Genomic DNA, 21,937 nt, shown 5'->3' on the forward strand with positions numbered 1-21,937 from the left:
TTTACAGTGTCCCTCCCACCTTCCCACCTGCATTAGGTGTTCTGTTTTTTTGTTTGTTTGTTTGTTTTTAATTTACGTTTATTGATTGATTGATTGATTGAACTTATTTATTCTACGTATTTATTTTTTTGGCTGCACTGGGTCCTCATTGGTGTGCACGGGCTTTCTCTAGTTGCGGCTAGCGGGGTCTACTCTTGGTTGCGGTGTGCGGGCTTCTCATCGCGGTGGCCTCTCTTGTTGCGGAGCATGGGCTGTAGGCGCGTGGGCTTCGGTAGTTGCGGCTCACGGGCTCTGGAATGCTGGCTCAGTCGTTGTGGCACATGCGCTTAGTTGCTGCACGGCATGTGGGATCTTCGCAGACCGGGGCTCGAAGCCGTGTCCCCTGCATTGGCAGGCGCCACCAGGGAAGCCCTAGCTGTTCTTACATAGAGTCTAAAAACAGAGAGCACTGAGAGAAGGTAGTGGTTATTAAAGGCTCAGGATCTAAATTCTACCTGTCTCTACACCCCTTCCCAGCTGTCGATTTGACCCCGTTTGTGAATGCCGACCTCATTCTTCAACTTTCTCTGCCGTTTGTATACTCACCTTGAAAACTTGTTTCTGTGATGCGTTGAGCAGACACAGGGTGGCAGATTGCAGAGGTGGAAGCTGGTGGTCGGATATTTGTGGGCTGAATCTCCTTCAGTCCCATTCCCATTTCTGGTTGCGCAGAGGCCCTACTTCCTGTGTATGACGCGGAGCCATAGGATTGCGGGCAGGAGCCAAGTTCTCCATACAGTGAAGACCCCAGTGTGCCTTGGTTATAGTAATATACCTGGCTTCCTTCCTGGTAGGGAAGTGACAGGCGGCTATGCCCCTGATTTGTTCGTGGGCCTCCTGATACAGCAGTTCCCTTGGCTCTGGCCCTGTCGTCAGCTGCCCCTAGGAGGACTCTGAGCCCTAGCCACTTCTCTGGTAGATTTGCCTATTCCCCCACTATAATCACACCTGAATAAGGCAACTCAAACCTTTCAGAGATGTGTCGTGAACCTCTTGTTTTCTGAAATACCTATCTGGTGGTTGTGAGACTTAAGGCCAACCTCCCCGAGAGACTTTGTTTCTATTTCTCCTAGTAAACCTAGACTCATCTCCTGTCACCTTCAACTCTACTCCAATTGTGTTCTTTCAACCCAGACCCCTGACCCTGCTTTTTACTTCTGCCATTTCATCCTCACTCCTGCTTCCTTTCCTAAATCCATACGTCTCTTTTGGCCTTCCTAGCCCTGGGCCAAGTTCCTTCCTCTTTCCTCAGTTTTTACCCCTTTCCTTCATTCTCCCATCCAACTTTCAGGCCTTCCTTTCTCACGCCCCAGTTAGCAGCATCTCAAAATTCGAAAGGTTTATTACTCATCTATTAATTCTATTCCATTTACTTATTCGGTTCTATACCTATCTTACCTATGTATGGAAGAACCGCTGGTAGCCAAGGTGGCAGCAAGAATCCTAGCAGCTGTCACCTGACGTATCCGTAGTAGTCAGCAATTTCCATTTCTTTGTCCCTCTGGGTGAAAAATTGCAGCTTCCCCGAAGAGGTGTATCTGGCAGCATTCTCCCGTTGTTGTTGAGCCCGCCTCTTCATGGCCTCTCGCTCTGGCCTCTGCTCTTGTTCGATGGGCTTTGACATGACTGGCTCAGGCACGTTGGGTTCCCTCCATGGAACTCGTTGCTTGCTGAAGTCTTGGAGTAGAAGTTGGGTTTGGAGCTTGGGTGGGGACTGGCGCTTAGTCACAGCAGGGGGAACAGGCTCGCGCTGGAGAGAAGCGCCAGATGAAGTTTTGTAGGGTGCAGGCCTAGGAGCAGCAGGCTGAGGGACACGAGGCTGGGTATGGTTGGTCCAAGCCGGTTGGGTTGGGTTGGCCACAGTTGGCTGAGCTGGTTTGGCGGGACCTGGCAAAGAGGCAGGAGCTGGCTGGGATGAATTGACTGCAGCAGGTTGAGCTGAGTCAGTAGAACCAGGCTGGGCACGGTAAGCCACAGCAGGCCGATGTGAGGCCAGAGACTGTGGCCTCCGAGGAGCGGGTCGAGCTTGAGGCTTGTCCCAGGCAGAAAAAGGCAGAGGTATCAACTTGACCTTCCCAGGAGGAGGCCGCTCACACTGGGATGGAGATGGACACTCTGTTTCAGCACTGCTGTCTGCTTTCTGGGCTTGGACTTGCGTTTTCTCAGGCCTCTTACCCTCACGTGGGGTATGCCGCCGTGGCTGGATCGCTGGGGGTGGCTGGGGGTCTTTGGGGTTGCTTGAATTTCCCAAGAGCCGACAGGAAGAGAGCCCAGTTTTCGTCTCATTCTTCTTCCCCAGCGCATGAAGAACCTTCACAGACTCCAGCATGCGCACGCCAAGGGAGGTTCGAGGCTTTTGAAAGCTCTCTTGGCGAAGCTCAGTTTGGTGTTCCTTTCGCTTCGTGTTGGGGATTGCTGGCTTGTCTTCTGCCTTGACTTTGTTCCCTGACTGCTTGTTCTCTTCAGCCTTGTTTCTTCCTCTGGTCCTTTTGGTCTTTTCCTGCCCATGGCTCTCAGTTTTGCTGATCTTTCCGGATGCAGCTTTCTGAGGTTTGCCTTGAGAGTGCTTGGCCGTGTTCGCAGGAGCCCTGTCACTGACTGCAGCAGTGCATATAACCGCTTCTCCCCCTAACAGGCACTCTGGATCCTTTGGCTGGATTTTGGCCTTGGGAGCACCACCGATAGGCTCAGAGGCTTTCTGTTTGTTCTTCCTGGGTTGATCAGAGGGAACCTTTACGACACTTGGCTTTTCCTGCACCTGATTCACCTTAATGGCTCTGGTGTCTTCAGCTTTGATCACGTTGGGACCTTGGGATCGATCAAGATCTTTCCAAGAATTAAAGAGCTGGGGAAGGTGAATATCCTCCGCCAGTGTAGTAATGTCTGCAAGACCACTGCTAGGTTCAGTCCCATTTTCAAGTGTCCCTAGGTCCTGACGACTCAGGCTGTTCTCTCCCAGATCAGCATTTTCAGAACCAGGCTGCTCCTCTTGGCTGAGGGGATCGGTGCAGGCCAGCGGCTGGGGAATATCAGGGATTCCCAAAGGGAGTAGTGGAGGATCTTGGTTTTCTATTGGGATCTGGTAGGCCTCCAGAGGCTTTGACAGCTTGGTTTTGATATCCTCCACGTTCTTACTCTCTGTTTGTCCCTGGCTTGGAGCTGGAGGCAGGGCCAGGAGACGCCTGGCACTCTGGACTGGAGCTGTCACTGAAATGTCCCCAAGTTCAGATGGTGGGTTACTCTCAAGTATGTGACTGTTTCTGCTACTGCAGGACTTGGGGAGTTCTTGAGTTTGTGTCACACAAAACGTCTGGCTTGGAGGTTGCAATCCCAGGGAATTTTTCATCACCAGGGAAGTCTCCATCACTACAAAGGGATCAAGGGAGAAGTCAGTCCCTGGTAAATGAGATGCTCCCCCTAAACACCAACACAGCAGTCGTGTACCTTTCAAGGGGTTCAGGGGCAAGATGGGCAAGGCATTTCTACTAACTCTTCTTAAGGATCATGGACAGTGCCCTATGCTACGAGGTAAGCGGTGACTGTTGTAATGCTTAACTGGTGATCATTTCATGTCACTGATCCTTGGCTCTCTTTGTATCTCATAGGACTGTTGTAAGTCCAATACAAAATGAGTCTTCTTTTTAAACAACTGAAATGTTTTACAAAGCCTAGCATTCTCATATAGAGTCCTTTCAATTCTCCCCACTTTCCCGAGAGGCTAAGAACACTTCACACCATGAACTAGGAGAGGGGGTAGAGCCCTTTCTGATGAAATACAGAAACAAAGACAGAGTCTTAGCCTGCTTGCTCTCTGGACAGGATCTCGGACCACAAGGTCTTAAATCCTGGTATAAATGACGGAAGTGAGGACACTTCAACTGGCACTCTCATAACAAGAGTTCTGAGACACCTTCCAAAGAGACTGTAGCAGTAGACGAGGGAAGGGAGTGCTACAGTGTGGTAGTACAGGGGGAATGCTCGGCTACAGCAGTGAAAAATGTGGTACCTATTGGTGTGCTCTCGGGGTTCTTGTACATGTAGCATAGATGACCTTTACAGTGTCCCTGCCACCTTCCCACCTGCATTAGGTGTTCTTTTTGTTTTTTTGTTTTTTTTAATTTACGTTTATTTATTGATTGATTGTTTGAACTTATTTATTCTACGTATTTATTTTTTTGGCTGCACAGGGTCTTCATTGCTGTGCACGGGCTTTCTCTAGTTGCGGCTAGCGGGGTCTACTCTTGGTTGCGCTGTGCGGGCTTCTCTTGTTGCGGAGCATGCGCTCTAGGCGCGTGGGCTTCGGTAGTTGCGGCTCACGGGCTCTAGAATGCAGGCTCAGTCGTTGTGGCACATGGGCTTAGTTGCTCCACGGCATGTGGGATCTTCCCAGACCAGGGCTCGAACCCGTGTCCCCCGCATTGCATTGGCAGGCGGATTCTTAACCACGGCGCCACCAGGGAAGCCCTAGGTGTTCTTATATAGAGTCTAAAAACAGAGGGCACTGAGCGAAGGTAGTGGTTACTAAAGGCTCAGGATCTAAATTCTACCTGTCTCTACACCCCTTCCCAGCTGTCGATTTGACCCCATTTGTGAATGCCGACCTCATTCTTCAGCTTTCTCTGCCGTTTGTATACTCACCTTGAAAACTTGTTTCTGTGATGCGTTGAGCAGACACAGGGTGGCAGATTGCAGAGGTGGAAGCTGGTGGTCGGATATTTGTGGGCTGAATCTCCTTCAGTCCCATTCCCATTTCTGGTTGCGCAGAGGCCCTACTTCCTGTGTATGACGCGGAGCCATAGGATTGCGGGCAGGAGCCAAGTTCTCCATACAGTGAAGACCCCAGTGTGCCTTGGTTATAGTAATATACCTGGCTTCCTTCCTGGTAGGGAAGTGACAGGCGGCTATGCCCCTGATTTGGAATCTGAGATGGTGCTCCCTGAGCAAGCCTGGCAGAAAGTGATGGATATAGAGGGACCATGTTATTGGCGTCTGAAGTTTTATCATACTGGGCTGCCATAAACATGGAGGAAGCAGCTGGGTGCCGGTCAGTGAGTGCCAGAGTAAAGTCTCCGAGTGAAGAGGAATTCTTTTCAGTGCTTCCTGTGATGTCCCACTCAAGAACACCTGGATAGGAAGGAGCTGAAGTGGAGATCTGGCTGTGGTCAGTAACTCCAGATAACATAGTCGTGCTGGAATGTTGGTAAAGGTAGGCACTACCCATGAGTGTCTGGAAAGAGGTACCGGTAGCCGATGCCGAACTGACGGCAGGGGCAGAGACTCTGGAGAAGTTGCAGACACTTCGTGTTAGGGAAGTTGCATTGCTCACCACAGGAAGAGAATGCTGCAGAGAATTTAGAGTTCCAAGTAGAGATGGATTTTGGAAATTTTCTGTAAGAACAAGAGGGTCATGAAAAACTCAGGGAGGTTGAGAAATTCTCACTACGTTTGAGGAACAGCATTATCTTAAGGTTCTTGCTCTCAGGACACCTCTACTATCGACCCTTCCTGAGAAACCCAAAATCAGACAGTTAATGATGGCTGTAAGGACTGAGCAGTTTTCCACTCTTCTGTATTAACTGCCTGTGCTCCCATCTTGGGCACAGATGGGCAGAAGAGCCAAGTGGTATGGTTCAGACATTGTTCTCTAGGCTGGAAGCAACCTTCTCCCTGCCCTGTCTTTCCCTTCAGCCTGCACTCGTATTGACTTCTATGCTATTTCCTAGACTGGAAGCATTTTAGAACTAGGAGGCCCTTAGAGAACTTTCTCTTTTTTCAGTCTCATTTCACGAGTAAGGAAACTGAGGCTCAGAGAGGTCGGGTTGACTTGTTCAAGTTCTCTCATTATGTTAGTGTCATTACCAGGTTTCAGAACCTAAGTATCCTGACTTCCTTGCCAGGACTCCACTCTGAGCATGATAGTGCCAGAAAGCAGGAGAAATAGAACTTATAATATAAGCATTTTTTTTGTCCATTAGAAAACAGTACGGCCATTACCATTGTCATCTTCAGTGTCTCCCTTTGCTTGTGCAGTTCCCACGCTATTACCTAGAGTTGACGTATAGCTCAGTCCAACTGGTGAACTGAAAGAGTCATTTTTGCCCTCTTCAAGCCTGGTTTCTCATCCTACCTCAAAATGATTACCCGAAAGTGGATTTCTTAAGTGCTTTTGGAAAGAGAAAAGTTATCTGATTACTTCAGATTACTCATCTATAAAGTGGTTATAACACCACCACCAATAATAATAGCAGTAATAATTAATAGATGAATAAGCTGATCTATTGCGTATGATTTATATGGAGGAAGATACAATAAGTTCTAGAAAGACAAAGAAAAATCATGAAAAACATGTTACGTAACGAAAAAGAAATCCATAGATATTAATGAAAACTGGGGTATGTGGGCAAGTATCAAAGCCTAATGAATTTACTAACAAATGACATTCTGTACCATACATGCAATATTATGAAAGTGAATTTTGCCCACTCTATTTTAGTGAATACTATTAACCAAAAAACACGATGGAGGTGATAGAGGTGAATGAATTCCTAGCCAATGCATACAGACAGAGACGATAAATCAGTAAAAAATGCACAACAAGCAACAGAATGCAACAAATGTGAATGTATAGGTAGCCACAACATATATAGACAAGTATTTCAATGAAAACCGGTACAAAGCAGACAGCAAAATAGTAAGTGTAAAAGAGTTTCATTATTGTGCTCATTCATATTTTTACCCAGCAAGTAACAGGTATTAAGCCTAGGAGAAATATATCTTTCCATGAATATAACTCATATAATAAGCAGAAAGGAAGCTTAAAAAGTATCAAGAAGGTTTTTGTATTTATCCTAGAACTTAGAATCATCTTCCACATCCAAGAAGACGACATCCCAAGACCTCAAAAAACCATCATCCCTAGAATCCAATTAAAAAAGATTTTCAAATGTAAGAAAATCCAAAGGACTCCACAACATTGTTTTAGATAAATGTGGATGTTTGTGTTTTCTTTTTTTCTCTTGCCGCGCCGCGTGGCCCTGGCCGTGAAAGCACCGAGTCCTAAAGCGCTGGACCGCCAGGGAATTCCCTAAATGGGGAATTAGAGATGTGGGGCTTGACTTTTTCTTTTTCTTCTCCGGTAGCTAAGATCTACAAGCGAACGATGGCTGTTGATCAATGTGCTCTCTGTGTTAGGAAGGAAATAACTGTAAAAATGAAAAGCAACCTTGCCTTAGAAGCTACATATCACACAAAGGAAATAGTCCTTCTGATTCAATGTAGAAGATATCATTTAAAATGTTTAATTGGTCAAATGTCTACCTAGTTTAAAAATTAGAAAGAATAGAACACTGAAAAGCAGCCCCCTAGATAACCACTTTGGTTTCTGGTTTCTAGGAAGCATCATTTCTAAAACATACTTCTAAAATGTTTCTATTCCAAACTGTCAAGTGCCAGCTGTATTCAGAGAGGCAATAAAAGAAAGAAAACGGAGTATGACTTTTCTGATAGGCTGCCCTTCCTGGTGATCCCCTGTTCTGGCCTTACTTTCCTTCTTAGTCTGTTAATGTAAGGATTTGCTACCATCAGCTTTGTTTTGCCCTGCTCTGAGCAGATTTCCCTCTGTGCTGTTTCTGCTTTAATTTAAAATCTTTGGCTCCCATCAACATTCCATGGCAAACTGCCTCTTTCTTGAGAGCTCCTCTATGCTTTCCCTCTTCATTCTTATATTTTTTTCCCATCTCTTGGTTCCTGTTGGCCTGTGCTAATGAAAACAATCCTAAACTTGCTTACGTTTGACTCTGTGCCTCCCTATATAGCCCAGTACTCTCCATCCTCTCTCCCTATTCTCTCTTTTCAACTAGTCGAAATACTAGTGGAGGGAGACCATTGGAGATGAAACATCTTGGTATATATCGCTAGTTTTCTGTGTCACCTGGCTTTTCTATGTTTCTGTTGAAACACTCTTTTGAGAAGTCTCTGATTTCATTTTCTACATGGGTACCCTTTAAGGCTGAATATTGGAAAAGAAGGGGATCAGAGTGATCAACCCAATGTGGTATCCTAACGTAACAGATAAGGAAAGCAGCAGGCTTTGTGAGGCAGTCAGTGATTTGTCCAAAGTCACACAGACAGTAAACGTCAAAGTCAAAACTGAAATTAGGTCTCCAGACTTGTAGTTCAATACTTTCCCTCATTATTCCACGCTATTTTGAATCTCCTCCTCAATTTAGGGGCAAAAGAAATCGAACGCAAAACTTTCCAAAGTTTCTTTTCTTACCTGACATGGTCAGAGAAGAGGAGACATCAACTGCAGGTACAAGGGATGAGGAGACAACACTAGAGGATGTCTGAGTGGCTGCAGCTGAACGGCGCACGTGTCCAGTACAAAGGTCACTGGTTACTGGTCCAAACGGCTCCACGGAAACCCCAAGACCTCTACCAAGTGGTAGTAGGTTTGGTAGGAGAGTGATGTCACAAAGCAGGCAGTTGAAAGGTATGAGCTAGCCAATAGGGAGGTCCGATCCCCAACAGGAGGGCGGGCTTGGGTGAAGAGAGCGTAGGAGAGCTAAAACAACCCCTCAATTTCTGAGCTCTGGGGAGGAAATCCTAGAAGACAGATTTACCTCCCCCAGGCTCTTCCATTAGGGAAATCATTGCAACATTTCTTACAGACGTTCATTAATATAATTAACTAACAGTTACTTATATTCTACAGAGTATTCTATTTTATGTATCATATACTTAGAGCTATATAGATCTTATTTAACTAGTATCCTTAGGAAGGAAAGAGCCATGTAGTTTGAACTATTACAGTTGTAACTTGGTTAAAGAGCAGGGTGAAGTTTGTTGAGTGTACCCTGTGGAGAATGTTGTGGTCCAAGGCTCTTCTCTTTTAGTTTCTTCTCCTTGACTCCTACCTTCCTTGGGCTGGGCTAGGCTGGGGGCCAGGTTGGACTTGCGACTTAACATTTCTCTTCCGCTTTCTTTTTTTTTTTTTTTCTTCCATTATGGGCATTGCTTCTAGGACAAGCCTTGGTCTTGCATTGGATGTTCCTTCCTGTCAACTTCCAGCAGCAGGAGTCTTCTTTTCAGTGCTTGATGCTTCACGAAATAGACTCTGCCCATTGGCAGCAAATACCAGAGAGCCAGGAGACAGAGCTGGTTGCAGACCTTTCCTCTTCCAGCCTTTGGTTGCAATTGTTTTGCCCATGATTTGCTAGCTCTAGTTCCTTGGGCCACACAGGTATCCTGCCATCCAGCTCTTTTTATATGTGAGAGACATTCTGAACACTGTCCCTCTTTCTTTGCACAGAAGTATATACAGTGTGGCAGTTACCGTAATCTCCTCCCCCTTGCAAACAGCCCCTCTAGAATCTCGGACCTCTAGGACTCTCTGTCTTGCATGCTTGGGTGCAAGGCCAAGCACAATGAAGAGGAGAATAATTAGAGAAAGAGGAGGACATTGGTGGAGAACTGGGAGCAGGTAAGGTGAAAGGGCACCGGAGAAAAGAGATGCATGTAGGTTTTTTGGTTTCTGTGGGAAACAAGTTGACACACTTGGGCCTCATTTTGTATTAACAGAACAGAGAGTTGTAGATATAAGTAGCTAGATCGTGCAGCAACTGCCATGAAGTCTGTACACTGAAGAGAACAGTCTCACATCTAGTTTTCATTTTGTTTTATGTCATATTACCTTATTTATAGCATTCACTGGTATGTTTGTAGAACGCAGATGTTTTCAAATGCTCTGGTTTTGTCTACATGGTTATTTCCTTGTCCTATTTGTAAGGAATCCAACATTGTAAGACATATTGCATGTTTTTCTCTTGACGATTGTTTACCTTGAAGCGTCATGAGCTAACTTGAGCTGTTGGATTTTGTGGAGAAACTTTAAAAAGGGTCTGTGAAAAAGGCATTGTGGTGAGTCGCATTATGCACCCGAGCGTAAGGAGCAGATATCTGCCACCAGCCCAGCTTGGCCTGGATTGCCTCTGTGTTAGTTCCCCTGGTTAGTGCTTTTCTCCCTAACCACTCTTGTGACTGTGATAATGTGAGTTAAGGGCTGAGTTGCTAGTGATTTATGTGTGAGGTAGGCTGGTTTGAGGGAGGAAATCTATGGACCTAGTCATTTTCCTTGGTGGTAAGCTTTCAGGGGTGCAAAGATCGATCTTCCTGGAGACTTCTCTGGTACCAGGAAGATATCGCATAGATGGGACCTCCAAAGACACACATTTAATTTTTAGGCCTGTTGTTCCTATTATGAGATGTGAGTTTCTTCACTGATGGGGATGCTGCTTATCTGAGAAGAAACTGTGAAAGGTGGTGTAGTGTAGAGGTGTGGCTTAAGCTTTTAAGTTTTCTTCAAGGTTTTTCCCCTAAGCTTCATACTTCAGACGGCCTACTTACATGAGACTAGTATGTGATGTCAGGCTAACAACTTCCTAAATACCTGCAAGCCAGATCAGTGTCTCTTTTCTCTATATTCCCATGGAAATCAAGGGTCCCGCCGAATTTTCCATCGAAACAGTTGATTTGTGCTGTCTCTAGGAATTCTAAAGGGCGTACCGTTGCTTCCTAACCGGTGTCATTTGGGAGATCCCCCTCTGTACGTTCAAATGATTAATTTTGAGACTCTGCTCATGTGTGCAGTAAACCCTTTAATTCCCTAAGACCTTCCTTTCCTCCATCTCATACCCCATTAAGCCCGCCTCAGTTTATCTCCTGAATTTCTTTGGAATCTGTCAGCTCTCCCTCAACATCCTAATACTGAACTTGCCTGTCTGTTGCGATTAGGTCCTAACTAGTGTCCATATATCTTGTTTCCCTCCAATCCATTCTTCACACAAGAAAGCTTCAAAGCAAGTTGGAACATTGCTCATAAACATCGCTCACAAACATTGTTTTGAGAATAGAAAACACACTGGTGGCCTTTAAGACTCTGCGTGCTCTAGAATCCTCTCTGCTTCTCTAGCCCCATCTTGTGCCACGTTTGCCCTCACTTTCTATGCTTCAGATACACTGAATTAACCTTAGTTCTCACTCATCTGACAGAAGTCAGTTGAGAAATTATTTTTCACTGTGATTCCTAGCATTAAGGAATTTGATGATCAGGTTTTGTATGAGGACTAAAACTAAACTGGGAAGTGGAAGAATTGCGTTTCAACTGTTTCAGTCAACACGCATGTATTAATGATACCTAAGTATTGAACACCGGGCTAGGTTTCATGAGGGATACAGAAGTTCTGGCCATCTCTGGTTTTGGGTATCCCTTATTTGTTGAGACCTTTGCGTTGTTTGGTTGCCTTTTGTCTGTTTTCCAGATGGGAAAACAGGAACAAGGGAAGTATAGGTTATTACTAGGTGGGGTTGAACAAGTGGAGCAGCAAACTGCAAAGCAGAAAGAAGAGGGACGTACTATAGAGGGATGTGATTTCCATTTTCAAGGCGCCTGCGTCCTGTGCAGGGAGACAGCCTAACATAAAATGTGCCTAACAAAAGATCTATTGACTTCTTACTAAAAATCTCCAGTTCATATAACCCAGGGGTTTATACCTTCTCCTTTAAAAGTTCTATTCCTGGGACTTCCCTGGTGGTCCAGTGGTGAAGACTCTGCGCTTCCAATGCAGCAGGCGTGGGTTCAATCCCTGGTTGGGGAGCTAAGATCCCACATGCTGCGTAGCCAAAGAAATTTTTTTCAAAAGTTATACTCCTGTGTTGTTGAATTTAGTGGTTTAGATTTTGTTTGAATGTTAAGAAGATTTCAGTTTATTTACCAGGAACAAACAAAACATAATGTAAAAATAGTTTCCCAGAAACGATTTCCATCGTTCTCTTCTTCCCTTTCTCCCGCAGACTGACTGGTGTTTCATCTTGACAAGTTCTCTGAAGTTCTCTGTCATTCCATAGGAAAGCGGTCTGGCTTGGAGGTTGCAATCCCAGGGAATTTTTCATCAGCGGGGAAGTCTCCATCACTACAGAGGAATCAAGGTTGAAGTCAGTCCCGGGTAAGTGAGATGCTCCCCCTAAACACCAACACAGCAGTCGTGTACCTTTCAAGGGGTTCAGGGGCAAGATGGGCAAGGCATTTCTACTAACTCTTCTTAAGGATCATGGACAGTGTGCCCTATGCTACGAGGTAAGCGGTGACTGTTGTAATTCTTACTGGTGATCATTTCATGTCACTGATCCTTGGCTCTCTTTGTATCTCATAGGACTGTTGTAAGTCCAATACAAAATGAGTCTTCTTTTTAAAAAACTGAAATGTTTTACAAAGCCTAGCATTCTCATAGAGAGTCCTTTGAATTCTCCCCACTTTCCCGAGAGGCTAAGAACACTTCACACCATGAACTAGGAGAGGGGGTAGAGCCCTTTCTGATGAAATATAGAAACAAAGACAGAGTCTTAGCCTGCTTGCTCTCTGGACAGGATCTCGGACCACAAGGTCTTAAATCCTGGTATAAATGACGGAAGTGAGGACAGTTCAACTGGCACTCTCATAACAAGAGTTCTGAAACACCTTCCAAAGAGACTGTAGCAGTAGACGAGGGAAGGGAGTGCTACAGTGTGGTAGTACAGGGGGAATGCTCGGCTACAGCAGTGAAAAATGTGGTACCTATTGGTGTGCTCTTGGGGTTCTTGTACATGTAGCATAGATGACCTTTACAGTGTCCCTCCCACCTTCCCACCTGCATTAGGTGTTCTGTTTTTTTGTTTGTTTTTTTTTTTTAATTTACGTTTATTGATTGATTGATTGATTGAACTTATTTATTCTACGTATTTATTTTTTTGGCTGCACTGGGTCCTCATTGGTGTGCACGGGCTTTCTCTAGTTGCGGCTAGCGGGGTCTACTCTTGGTTGCGGTGTGCGGGCTTCTCATCGCGGTGGCCTCTCTTGTTGCGGAGCATGGGCTGTAGGCGCGTGGGCTTCGGTAGTTGCGGCTCACGGGCTCTGGAATGCTGGCTCAGTCGTTGTGGCACATGCGCTTAGTTGCTGCACGGCATGTGGGATCTTCGCAGACCGGGGCTCGAAGCCGTGTCCCCTGCATTGGCAGGCGCCACCAGGGAAGCCCTAGCTGTTCTTACATAGAGTCTAAAAACAGAGAGCACTGAGAGAAGGTAGTGGTTATTAAAGGCTCAGGATCTAAATTCTACCTGTCTCTACACCCCTTCCCAGCTGTCGATTTGACCCCGTTTGTGAATGCCGACCTCATTCTTCAACTTTCTCTGCCGTTTGTATACTCACCTTGAAAACTTGTTTCTGTGATGCGTTGAGCAGACACAGGGTGGCAGATTGCAGAGGTGGAAGCTGGTGGTCGGATATTTGTGGGCTGAATCTCCTTCAGTCCCATTCCCATTTCTGGTTGCGCAGAGGCCCTACTTCCTGTGTATGACGCGGAGCCATAGGATTGCGGGCAGGAGCCAAGTTCTCCATACAGTGAAGACCCCAGTGTGCCTTGGTTATAGTAATATACCTGGCTTCCTTCCTGGTAGGGAAGTGACAGGCGGCTATGCCCCTGATTTGTTCGTGGGCCTCCTGATACAGCAGTTCCCTTGGCTCTGGCCCTGTCGTCAGCTGCCCCTAGGAGGACTCTGAGCCCTAGCCACTTCTCTGGTAGATTTGCCTATTCCCCCACTATAATCACACCTGAATAAGGCAACTCAAACCTTTCAGAGATGTGTCGTGAACCTCTTGTTTTCTGAAATACCTATCTGGTGGTTGTGAGACTTAAGGCCAACCTCCCCGAGAGACTTTGTTTCTATTTCTCCTAGTAAACCTAGACTCATCTCCTGTCACCTTCAACTCTACTCCAATTGTGTTCTTTCAACCCAGACCCCTGACCCTGCTTTTTACTTCTGCCATTTCATCCTCACTCCTGCTTCCTTTCCTAAATCCATACGTCTCTTTTGGCCTTCCTAGCCCTGGGCCAAGTTCCTTCCTCTTTCCTCAGTTTTTACCCCTTTCCTTCATTCTCCCATCCAACTTTCAGGCCTTCCTTTCTCACGCCCCAGTTAGCAGCATCTCAAAATTCGAAAGGTTTATTACTCATCTATTAATTCTATTCCATTTACTTATTCGGTTCTATACCTATCTTACCTATGTATGGAAGAACCGCTGGTAGCCAAGGTGGCAGCAAGAATCCTAGCAGCTGTCACCTGACGTATCCGTAGTAGTCAGCAATTTCCATTTCTTTGTCCCTCTGGGTGAAAAATTGCAGCTTCCCCGAAGAGGTGTATCTGGCAGCATTCTCCCGTTGTTGTTGAGCCCGCCTCTTCATGGCCTCTCGCTCTGGCCTCTGCTCTTGTTCGATGGGCTTTGACATGACTGGCTCAGGCACGTTGGGTTCCCTCCATGGAACTCGTTGCTTGCTGAAGTCTTGGAGTAGAAGTTGGGTTTGGAGCTTGGGTGGGGACTGGCGCTTAGTCACAGCAGGGGGAACAGGCTCGCGCTGGAGAGAAGCGCCAGATGAAGTTTTGTAGGGTGCAGGCCTAGGAGCAGCAGGCTGAGGGACACGAGGCTGGGTATGGTTGGTCCAAGCCGGTTGGGTTGGGTTGGCCACAGTTGGCTGAGCTGGTTTGGCGGGACCTGGTAAAGAGGCAGGAGCTGGCTGGGATGAATTGACTGCAGCAGGTTGAGCTGAGTCAGTAGAACCAGGCTGGGCACGGTAAGCCACAGCAGGCCGATGTGAGGCCAGAGACTGTGGCCTCCGAGGAGCGGGTCGAGCTTGAGGCTTGTCCCAGGCAGAAAAAGGCAGAGGTATCAACTTGACCTTCCCAGGAGGAGGCCGCTCACACTGGGATGGAGATGGACACTCTGTTTCAGCACTGCTGTCTGCTTTCTGGGCTTGGACTTGCGTTTTCTCAGGCCTCTTACCCTCACGTGGGGTATGCCGCCGTGGCTGGATCGCTGGGGGTGGCTGGGGGTCTTTGGGGTTGCTTGAATTTCCCAAGAGCCGACAGGAAGAGAGCCCAGTTTTCGTCTCATTCTTCTTCCCCAGCGCATGAAGAACCTTCACAGACTCCAGCATGCGCACGCCAAGGGAGGTTCGAGGCTTTTGAAAGCTCTCTTGGCGAAGCTCAGTTTGGTGTTCCTTTCGCTTCGTGTTGGGGATTGCTGGCTTGTCTTCTGCCTTGACTTTGTTCCCTGACTGCTTGTTCTCTTCAGCCTTGTTTCTTCCTCTGGTCCTTTTGGTCTTTTCCTGCCCATGGCTCTCAGTTTTGCTGATCTTTCCGGATGCAGCTTTCTGAGGTTTGCCTTGAGAGTGCTTGGCCGTGTTCGCAGGAGCCCTGTCACTGACTGCAGCAGTGCATATAACCGCTTCTCCCCCTAACAGGCACTCTGGATCCTTTGGCTGGATTTTGGCCTTGGGAGCACCACTGATAGGCTCAGAGGCTTTCTGTTTGTTCTTCCTGGGTTGATCAGAGGGAACCTTTACGACACTTGGCTTTTCCTGCACCTGATTCACCTTAATGGCTCTGGTGTCTTCAGCTTTGATCACGTTGGGACCTTGGGATCGATCAAGATCTTTCCAAGAATTAAAGAGCTGGGGAAGGTGAATATCCTCCGCCAGTGTAGTAATGTCTGCAAGACCACTGCTAGGTTCAGTCCCATTTTCAAGTGTCCCTAGGTCCTGACGACTCAGGCTGTTCTCTCCCAGATCAGCATTTTCAGAACCAGGCTGCTCCTCTTGGCTGAGGGGATCGGTGCAGGCCAGCGGCTGGGGAATATCAGGGATTCCCAAAGGGAGTAGTGGAGGATCTTGGTTTTCTATTGGGATCTGGTAGGCCTCCAGAGGCTTTGACAGCTTGGTTTTGATATCCTCCACGTTCTTACTCTCTGTTTGTCCCTGGCTTGGAGCTGGAGGCAGGGCCAGGAGACGCCTGGCACTCTGGACTGGAGCTGTCACTGAAATGTCCCCAAGTTCAGATGGTGGGTTACTCTCAAGTATGTGACTGTTTCTGCTACTGCAGGACTTGGGGAGTTCTTGAGTTTGTGTCACACAAAACGTCTGGCTTGGAGGTTGCAATCCCAGGGAATTTTTCATCACCAGGGAAGTCTCCATCACTACAAAGGGATCAAGGGAGAAGTCAGTCCCTGGTAAATGAGATGCTCCCCCTAAACACCAACACAGCAGTCGTGTACCTTTCAAGGGGTTCAGGGGCAAGATGGGCAAGGCATTTCTACTAACTCTTCTTAAGGATCATGGACAGTGCCCTATGCTACGAGGTAAGCGGTGACTGTTGTAATGCTTAACTGGTGATCATTTCATGTCACTGATCCTTGGCTCTCTTTGTATCTCATAGGACTGTTGTAAGTCCAATACAAAATGAGTCTTCTTTTTAAACAACTGAAATGTTTTACAAAGCCTAGCATTCTCATATAGAGTCCTTTCAATTCTCCCCACTTTCCCGAGAGGCTAAGAACACTTCACACCATGAACTAGGAGAGGGGGTAGAGCCCTTTCTGATGAAATACAGAAACAAAGACAGAGTCTTAGCCTGCTTGCTCTCTGGACAGGATCTCGGACCACAAGGTCTTAAATCCTGGTATAAATGACGGAAGTGAGGACAGTTCAACTTGCACTCTCATAACAAGAGTTCTGAGACACCTTCCAAAGAGACTGTAGCAGTAGACGAGGGAAGGGAGTGCTACAGTGTGGTAGTACAGGGGGAATGCTCGGCTACAGCAGTGAAAAATGTGGTACCTATTGGTGTGCTCTCGGGGTTCTTGTACATGTAGCATAGATGACCTTTACAGTGTCCCTGCCACCTTCCCACCTGCATTAGGTGTTCTTTTTGTTTTTTTGTTTTTTTTAATTTACGTTTATTTATTGATTGATTGTTTGAACTTATTTATTCTACGTATTTATTTTTTTGGCTGCACAGGGTCTTCATTGCTGTGCACGGGCTTTCTCTAGTTGCGGCTAGCGGGGTCTACTCTTGGTTGCGCTGTGCGGGCTTCTCTTGTTGCGGAGCATGCGCTCTAGGCGCGTGGGCTTCGGTAGTTGCGGCTCACGGGCTCTAGAATGCAGGCTCAGTCGTTGTGGCACATGGGCTTAGTTGCTCCACGGCATGTGGGATCTTCCCAGACCAGGGCTCGAACCCGTGTCCCCCGCATTGCATTGGCAGGCGGATTCTTAACCACGGCGCCACCAGGGAAGCCCTAGGTGTTCTTATATAGAGTCTAAAAACAGAGGGCACTGAGCGAAGGTAGTGGTTACTAAAGGCTCAGGATCTAAATTCTACCTGTCTCTACACCCCTTCCCAGCTGTCGATTTGACCCCATTTGTGAATGCCGACCTCATTCTTCAGCTTTCTCTGCCGTTTGTATACTCACCTTGAAAACTTGTTTCTGTGATGCGTTGAGCAGACACAGGGTGGCAGATTGCAGAGGTGGAAGCTGGTGGTCGGATATTTGTGGGCTGAATCTCCTTCAGTCCCATTCCCATTTCTGGTTGCGCAGAGGCCCTACTTCCTGTGTATGACGCGGAGCCATAGGATTGCGGGCAGGAGCCAAGTTCTCCATACAGTGAAGACCCCAGTGTGCCTTGGTTATAGTAATATACCTGGCTTCCTTCCTGGTAGGGAAGTGACAGGCGGCTATGCCCCTGATTTGGAATCTGAGATGGTGCTCCCTGAGCAAGCCTGGCAGAAAGTGATGGATATAGAGGGACCATGTTATTGGCGTCTGAAGTTTTATCATACTGGGCTGCCATAAACATGGAGGAAGCAGCTGGGTGCCGGTCAGTGAGTGCCAGAGTAAAGTCTCCGAGTGAAGAGGAATTCTTTTCAGTGCTTCCTGTGATGTCCCACTCAAGAACACCTGGATAGGAAGGAGCTGAAGTGGAGATCTGGCTGTGGTCAGTAACTCCAGATAACATAGTCGTGCTGGAATGTTGGTAAAGGTAGGCACTACCCATGAGTGTCTGGAAAGAGGTACCGGTAGCCGATGCCGAACTGACGGCAGGGGCAGAGACTCTGGAGAAGTTGCAGACACTTCGTGTTAGGGAAGTTGCATTGCTCACCACAGGGAGAGAATGCTGCAGAGAATTTAGAGTTCCAAGTAGAGATGGATTTTGGAAATTTTCTGTAAGAACAAGAGGGTCATGAAAAACTCAGGGAGGTTGAGAAATTCTCACTACGTTTGAGGAACAGCATTATCTTAAGGTTCTTGCTCTCAGGACACCTCTACTATCGACCCTTCCTGAGAAACCCAAAATCAGACAGTTAATGATGGCTGTAAGGACTGAGCAGTTTTCCACTCTTCTGTATTAACTGCCTGTGCTCCCATCTTGGGCACAGATGGGCAGAAGAGCCAAGTGGTATGGTTCAGACATTGTTCTCTAGGCTGGAAGCAACCTTCTCCCTGCCCTGTCTTTCCCTTCAGCCTGCACTCGTACTGACTTCTATGCTATTTCCTAGACTGGAAGCATTTTAGAACTAGGAGGCCCTTAGAGAACTTTCTCTTTTTTCAGTCTCATTTCACGAGTAAGGAAACTGAGGCTCAGAGAGGTCGGGTTGACTTGTTCAAGTTCTCTCATTATGTTAGTGTCATTACCAGGTTTCAGAACCTAAGTATCCTGACTTCCTTGCCAGGACTCCACTCTGAGCATGATAGTGCCAGAAAGCAGGAGAAATAGAACTTATAATATAAGCATTTTTTTTGTCCATTAGAAAACAGTACGGCCATTACCATTGTCATCTTCAGTGTCTCCCTTTGCTTGTGCAGTTCCCACGCTATTACCTAGAGTTGACGTATAGCTCAGTCCAACTGGTGAACTGAAAGAGTCATTTTTGCCCTCTTCAAGCCTGGTTTCTCATCCTACCTCAAAATGATTACCCGAAAGTGGATTTCTTAAGTGCTTTTGGAAAGAGAAAAGTTATCTGATTACTTCAGATTACTCATCTATAAAGTGGTTATAACACCACCACCAATAATAATAGCAGTAATAATTAATAGATGAATAAGCTGATCTATTGCGTATGATTTATATGGAGGAAGATACAATAAGTTCTAGAAAGACAAAGAAAAATCATGAAAAACATGTTACGTAACGAAAAAGAAATCCATAGATATTAATGAAAACTGGGGTATGTGGGCAAGTATCAAAGCCTAATGAATTTACTAACAAATGACATTCTGTACCATACATGCAATATTATGAAAGTGAATTTTGCCCACTCTATTTTAGTGAATACTATTAACCAAAAAACACGATGGAGGTGATAGAGGTGAATGAATTCCTAGCCAATGCATACAGACAGAGACGATAAATCAGTAAAAAATGCACAACAAGCAACAGAATGCAACAAATGTGAATGTATAGGTAGCCACAACATATATAGACAAGTATTTCAATGAAAACCGGTACAAAGCAGACAGCAAAATAGTAAGTGTAAAAGAGTTTCATTATTGTGCTCATTCATATTTTTACCCAGCAAGTAACAGGTATTAAGCCTAGGAGAAATATATCTTTCCATGAATATAACTCATATAATAAGCAGAAAGGAAGCTTAAAAAGTATCAAGAAGGTTTTTGTATTTATCCTAGAACTTAGAATCATCTTCCACATCCAAGAAGACGACATCCCAAGACCTCAAAAAACCATCATCCCTAGAATCCAATTAAAAAAGATTTTCAAATGTAAGAAAATCCAAAGGACTCCACAACATTGTTTTAGATAAATGTGGATGTTTGTGTTTTCTTTTTTTCTCTTGCCACGCCGCGTGGCCCTGGCCGTGAAAGCACCGAGTCCTAAAGCGCTGGACCGCCAGGGAATTCCCTAAATGGGGAATTAGAGATGTGGGGCTTGACTTTTTCTTTTTCTTCTCCGGTAGCTAAGATCTACAAGCGAACGATGGCTGTTGATCAATGTGCTCTCTGTGTTAGGAAGGAAATAACTGTAAAAATGAAAAGCAACCTTGCCTTAGAAGCTACATATCACACAAAGGAAATAGTCCTTCTGATTCAATGTAGAAGATATCATTTAAAATGTTTAATTGGTCAAATGTCTACCTAGTTTAAAAATTAGAAAGAATAGAACACTGAAAAGCAGCCCCCTAGATAACCACTTTGGTTTCTGGTTTCTAGGAAGCATCATTTCTAAAACATACTTCTAAAATGTTTCTATTCCAAACTGTCAAGTGCCAGCTGTATTCAGAGAGGCAATAAAAGAAAGAAAACGGAGTATGACTTTTCTGATAGGCTGCCCTTCCTGGTGATCCCCTGTTCTGGCCTTACTTTCCTTCTTAGTCTGTTAATGTAAGGATTTGCTACCATCAGCTTTGTTTTGCCCTGCTCTGAGCAGATTTCCCTCTGTGCTGTTTCTGCTTTAATTTAAAATCTTTGGCTCCCATCAACATTCCATGGCAAACTGCCTCTTTCTTGAGAGCTCCTCTATGCTTTCCCTCTTCATTCTTATATTTTTTTCCCATCTCTTGGTTCCTGTTGGCCTGTGCTAATGAAAACAATCCTAAACTTGCTTACGTTTGACTCTGTGCCTCCCTATATAGCCCAGTACTCTCCATCCTCTCTCCCTATTCTCTCTTTTCAACTAGTCGAAATACTAGTGGAGGGAGACCATTGGAGATGAAACATCTTGGTATATATCGCTAGTTTTCTGTGTCACCTGGCTTTTCTATGTTTCTGTTGAAACACTCTTTTGAGAAGTCTCTGATTTCATTTTCTACATGGGTACCCTTTAAGGCTCAATATTGGAAAAGAAGGGGATCAGAGTGATCAACCCAATGTGGTATCCTAACGTAACAGATAAGGAAAGCAGCAGGCTTTGTGAGGCAGTCAGTGATTTGTCCAAAGTCACACAGACAGTAAACGTCAAAGTCAAAACTGAAATTAGGTCTCCAGACTTGTAGTTCAATACTTTCCCTCATTATTCCACGCTATTTTGAATCTCCTCCTCAATTTAGGGGCAAAAGAAATCGAACGCAAAACTTTCCAAAGTTTCTTTTCTTACCTGACATGGTCAGAGAAGAGGAGACATCAACTGCAGGTACAAGGGATGAGGAGACAACACTAGAGGATGTCTGAGTGGCTGCAGCTGAACGGCGCACGTGTCCAGTACAAAGGTCACTGGTTACTGGTCCAAACGGCTCCACGGAAACCCCAAGACCTCTACCAAGTGGTAGTAGGTTTGGTAGGAGAGTGATGTCACAAAGCAGGCAGTTGAAAGGTATGAGCTAGCCAATAGGGAGGTCCGATCCCCAACAGGAGGGCGGGCTTGGGTGAAGAGAGCGTAGGAGAGCTAAAACAACCCCTCAATTTCTGAGCTCTGGGGAGGAAATCCTAGAAGACAGATTTACCTCCCCCAGGCTCTTCCATTAGGGAAATCATTGCAACATTTCTTACAGACGTTCATTAATATAATTAACTAACAGTTACTTATATTCTACAGAGTATTCTATTTTATGTATCATATACTTAGAGCTATATAGATCTTATTTAACTAGTATCCTTAGGAAGGAAAGAGCCATGTAGTTTGAACTATTACAGTTGTAACTTGGTTAAAGAGCAGGGTGAAGTTTGTTGAGTGTACCCTGTGGAGAATGTTGTGGTCCAAGGCTCTTCTCTTTTAGTTTCTTCTCCTTGACTCCTACCTTCCTTGGGCTGGGCTAGGCTGGGGGCCAGGTTGGACTTGCGACTTAACATTTCTCTTCCGCTTTCTTTTTTTTTTTTTTTTCTTCCATTATGGGCATTGCTTCTAGGACAAGCCTTGATCTTGCATTGGATGTTCCTTCCTGTCAACTTCCAGCAGCAGGAGTCTTCTTTTCAGTGCTTGATGCTTCACGAAATAGACTCTGCCCATTGGCAGCAAATACCAGAGAGCTAGGAGACAGAGCTGGTTGCAGACCTTTCCTCTTCCAGCCTTTGGTTGCAATTGTTTTG

General features: G+C 45.9%; 2 pseudogenes across 2 annotated transcripts in view; one reads left to right on the forward strand and one right to left on the reverse strand.

Annotated features, from left to right (window-relative positions):
- The window catches only part of LOC309653935, a 111,698-nt pseudogene that overhangs the window by 50,444 nt on the left and 39,317 nt on the right, over positions 1-21,937 (forward strand). The gene's annotated exons all lie outside the window — the stretch shown is intronic.
- Positions 14,187-21,096, reverse strand: LOC309653934 (uncharacterized protein C2orf78 pseudogene; annotated as a pseudogene). The gene is made up of 3 exons: positions 21,009-21,096; positions 17,372-18,121; positions 14,187-16,099 (listed from the first exon to the last, which is right to left on the reverse strand). The product of its transcript is annotated as an uncharacterized protein C2orf78 pseudogene (transcript).

This window comes from Balaenoptera physalus (assembly GCF_965194825.1).
Source record: "Balaenoptera physalus genome assembly, contig: HAP1_SCAFFOLD_1508, whole genome shotgun sequence".
NCBI lineage: Eukaryota > Metazoa > Chordata > Mammalia > Artiodactyla > Balaenopteridae > Balaenoptera > Balaenoptera physalus.